Source organism: Cryptomeria japonica, unplaced genomic scaffold (assembly GCF_030272615.1).
Source record: "Cryptomeria japonica unplaced genomic scaffold, Sugi_1.0 HiC_scaffold_87, whole genome shotgun sequence".
NCBI lineage: Eukaryota > Viridiplantae > Streptophyta > Pinopsida > Cupressales > Cupressaceae > Cryptomeria > Cryptomeria japonica.
The window spans coordinates 65,661-70,853 of NW_026728909.1; the positions used below are offsets into that span (position 1 = coordinate 65,661).

The following is a 5,193-nucleotide window of genomic DNA, read 5'->3' on the forward strand; positions in this document are numbered from 1 at the left end:
TCCGATTTGATTCTTAGGGTACCTTGGCTTTTCAAGTCACTGAAATAGTTAGAATCAAAAACTGGCCAGCTATTACCTAGAGTCATTTCATGTATTCAATGCAGGTTTGAGTTCTGATAAACCAGGGCTCTCGTAGCATCCACGGCTTCTCAGCCGGGTCCATGCTAGTTTGCTTCCTTCTGAAGTTATTACGGTCGAAAACTGGGCAGCGGTTACCTGAAGTCAAGTCATGCACTAAATGCAACCTGAAGTCAAGTCATGCACTAAATGTAAGTTTGAATTCTAATAACAAGGGCTTTCGTACGATGCATTGACAATTCTATGAATACAATACATGTTACACATTTTATGCATATAATACATGTTGCATATACATATAACTGCATCTAGATGCATCTTAGAATCTTATTCATACAATGCATGTTACACATCCTATGCATATAATGCATTTTACATAGACATATAACTACATGCAGATGCATCGTAGAAGCTGGATAGACGGTGCCCTCGTACGTCACACTACTGCTCAGACTGAGTCCATGCTTCCTTCGTGTCTGCCCGGGAGATCTTTTCCTATATAAATGATGAATCCTTCTTCATATACTCAATCTATCCATCTTCATTCGACCGTTCAATACAGACGGTATAATGGCAACAGTATCAGATCTTGTGCTTATTCTTGTGGCTGGACTGGCTATATATCTTCAGATGCAAGGTAAGCTGTATTGGTAACATAAGAGTTTTAGATTGAATACACTATATATCCGAGGTTCACAATAATAATATGCGTGTGTTTTTTGTTGCAGAGGCGGCAGCAGTTAAGTTTGAGATAACGAACCAGTGCGGGTACACGGTTTGGGCGGCAGGATTACCCGGCGGAGGGCAGCAGCTTGACCAGGGTAAGACATGGACCGTCGATGTGCCGGCAGGGACAAAGGGAGCAAGATTCTGGGGCTGAACCGGCTGCTCTTTTGATGCGAGCGGCCGAGGAACCTGTCAAACCGGTGACTGCAACGGCCAATTGAGCTGCCAGGTCTCGGGAGGCGTTCCCACCACGCTGGCTGAGTACACCCACAATGGAGATGGCAACAAGGACTTCTACGACGTCTCCCTGGTGGACGGATTCAATGGTCCTCTCTCCATCAATCCTACAAACGAACAGTGCACTGCCCCTGCATGCAAAGCCGACGTCAATGCTGTTTGCCCTGCTGAGTTGAAGGTGAATGGCGGATGCAATAGTGCCTGCACTGTCTTTCAAACTGACCAGTATTGCTGCAGAGGTGCCTATGTCGACAACTGTCCTGCCACAAACTACTCGATGATCTTCAAGAACCAGTGCCCTCAGGCCTACAGTTATGCCAAGGATGATACTTCCAGCACTTTCACCTGCCCTTCTGGAACCACTGACTACAGTATTGTATTCTGTCCCTAAATCTATATAGGAGTATGCTCATCTACATCCTAATAATCAGCTATGAGTGTATCACCTCCGTATTTAGTATCTGATATATGGTGGCATAAACTATCACTCGGTAGTCATATAAATAAGCCATCATTTGTTGTAAGGCGTTAGATGCAATTTTGAAGTATCACAGTTTACTATAAATAAAAGTCCAGTATTCTAATGGGCAATTTGAAATAGGTAATTCATATGCAATATCTTTTTATAAATGTCTTTTATTATTTTAGTAGGGAAGGGGTCCTAAACCCTTACAAAAAAAACAAATAAACTAGAGAGCAACGACACAATCGCTGGCATTGGATAGCCAACACCCCAGAAAGCATAGAAACAACTCTCAAAAGTAATAAAACACTAACAATACCCACATAACTAAACATAATAACCCTCTCCAACTTCCTACTATCCATAATACAACTACTAGCATATAACTAAAAAGAGTTCATAATAGTATCAGAGTACTTAATCCACATGAAAACACCCAACATAAGGCATGTAGGCCTGTTTAGATAAAAGTCCATGTTAAAACTAATACTATCAGCTTTTGAAATCAACGCAGACCAAAAAAAAGCACCAACCCAATAGCATCCTACTCATCCTTGATGACGTTCCATTCCCGCACAAGACACTACATCAGTTCCTTCTAGATCTTAGGTTACAACATGTCCTCTTTCTGCTCCTGTTGCAGGTTGACATCCTTCATCTTTTTTGCTTTTTTCTTCATCTTTCTCTATCTCAAGACAAACCCCATAACGACATTCTGCATAATTCATCAGTAATAGCACATAGGGAATTCAAGGCCTCTCCCATTAGCTGATGTCCTTGCGTATATTCATCCATCTTCGCTTTAAGGTTCATGACCTTAACTTGTAGGTTAATTATCTAGTTTTGCTATTATTTGATGCTAAAATTCTCCTCCTCGGTAGGAGAGTCCTGAGAACAGGGCACCATTTCCACATCCTAAAAAAGTATTTTGAAGCAAGGATTTTTGTTTCGAATCAACCTTGTCCTCTAGAGAATCACTTAAACCCTTTGAATCCTCCTTACTGTCCTCCCCTTGTTCCTCCCCTTCCACCTGAAATTCCTCATCCCCCCCCCCCTCCTCACTAGAGCTCCTGAGTTGTCATCATCATCAAGGGTAAAAGCCTTTGCCGGTTCAGGGGAAACATCTTCGGTTTCAATTTGTTTTTCTTGTCTTTGGCGAGCAGATGAGCCAACCTTCTTTCACCAAAGTGACCCTCCTATTTCTCCTTTTCATGTAGGTTATCTTTCACCTAATCTCATAGTTCTTACAAGATGAAAAATCAGACACCAATAATATCTATACTACCTATTAGGGCATGAGTGTATTCGCATGAGTTTTTTGACAAATTTTTTTTACCTTTTATCTTAAATTTATTTAATAGTAAACATGATTTTTTTATATTATTTCCAAATTGATGTCTCCCAACATTTTTTCAAATAGATATATTTAAAATATCTATACTAATTTTATTTACATTATTCAGTTTATGTTTATTTGAAAATGTATTTTGATTACTTAAGGGTTATTTTATAGTTTTAACTTAAAAATTGTTTAATTTACTTAAGCATAATTTAAAGACAAATTTATTTTATTGACGTTTTTTTCTTATTCTTATTTAAACTTAAATTTTATTTAGAAGTTATTTAAAAAATATATATATTTTATTTTATTTTACTTGAATGTTGTTTTATATTTTTTATTTTAAATGTGTGTTATTGATGTATTTACTTTTATGTTTGTAGTAAGAATATGCAACTCCTTGATGTGACCAAGACACATGGTTTGGATTAAATGGAAGAAGAATTTATAAATGAATATACCCAACACAAAAATGATGTACATTTTAATATGTATTGTAATAAACCAATTCATAATAATGGATCCTAATAGATTTGCATGGATAATAAATTTAAAATTTTTAAACTATAATAATAAGATGGGAGAATTTTTTCTTAATTATATATTGCATATGAATTACCTTTATCACATTATTGATGAGATGATAGAAATTTTTATGTATATTATATTATCAAACACTTAACAATTTAATCCCACAACAACCTATCCATAAAATATCCCCAAATCAAAGTCTCCAAATCTACATTGAAAGAGGATGCCCATGAATCTAGTTGTGATAATTATATCATTTTTTATTGATGTACTTACATAACATATATTACATTAAAAATGAAGAAATCAAATATAATAGGTACTGCAAACCATTGCATATGTCAATGTCACATGATGTGTTGTTGTGATGACTAACCCTAGAACCTTAGTTAATATTATAATAATATTAATTTTGTTCAAAGAGAAATAATGTGAGTAACAAATTGTGAAGGGTACTTAACCATCAATACATTCTCTCACGATGCTTCAAGCTCTAACAAATAAGCAACCATAAAAAAATCTTTAAAAAATGCATAAAATAAATTAGATAATGAAAAACTCAGTACCTTATTTCACATCATCAATTTGTTAGCCTTTTCATCAAACCTCATGCAAAATCCCCTATTTGGACCATGGTAGCTAGATGGATCTATGGTTCCCAAATGGGCCCATGGCATCTAGTTGGGTCTGTGGCACCCAAATGTGACCATGAAACCTAAAATAGTTTTATCGTAGGGTTAACCTAAGTAATTTTTCATGTGCATATTCAACAATCACAAAATCAAGTACATAGTAAAGTCGATGTGGCCTACCTCGTGCATGTAGGTTCCCTTTGTGGTGTGTTACCATAATATCTATATCTTGAGTAGTTGACACTCTCTCTTATGTGACATCTTTTCTCTCAAGATAGTGTGGACCCCTCTACGATACACTAAACTAAATAAGACAAAAAGATTCATGAAAAGTTAAATAAATTCAATATTTAAGAGATAAATTCTCTCAAAACACTAATTTAGCATGGATCAATCATTTCATCATAACTTGAGCTAGAGAGCTCCAATTTGCATGTTGATTGTTGCATTGGAATTGTTATTTTGCTCTTGTTCTTACCAAATGCTATTTAATATAGTATTATTTTATTAATGACTATATTGGTATTTCTCATCACTTATTTTCATAATTCAAAATGGTATACATGATACCATGCTTCTACATACATAAAGAGAAAGAAAAAATAAGGGGCATGTATCTACCTTCAAATTTTGTCACTCTTAGTAAGAATTTTGTACATGATTTTGATTTCACTAACAAAGTGGTTTTGCATAATCCTATTCCTAACATTGTATTACATGTATCAAGCTAAATTGGGGAAATTTTTTGAATACCTTTATGAGTATCCCTTTTACGTGAATATTTAATTTCTTGCACTTTACCTTGCATATTCATGTAGTGGAATATGACCGCTTAAGTGAAGGTTAAATGTAGTGTCACAAATTATACTCCTTAATTGTGAGCCCAATTTTAAACTGTCCCTAGCACTTTAGTTTTCCACTCCCCTAGGAATTTTAAATACCATTTCTAGCCTTGAATTTAACTCCCAATTCAAGAAGATGGGTCCTATTCTATTTTAAATTTCAAAACATCTTATTTCACATATTAATTTTCATCAATTGAAAAAATTATGACCAGGTCTAATATTAGGGCCCTAATATCGCACATCTCACTTTTCTAGAGCCTATTTTGGTGGGACTAATCAAATTAACACACATATCCTAACAAGAAATACCCAAAATTTTGGGTATTTTTAGTTTTAGCTATG

The 5,193-nt window shown here is 35.3% G+C and overlaps 1 pseudogene; it reads left to right on the plus strand.

The window, feature by feature from the left end:
• Window positions 1-648: 648 nt before the first annotated feature.
• Window positions 649-1,432, plus strand: LOC131056017 (pathogenesis-related thaumatin-like protein 3.7; annotated as a pseudogene).
• Window positions 1,433-5,193: the final 3,761 nt, after the last annotated feature.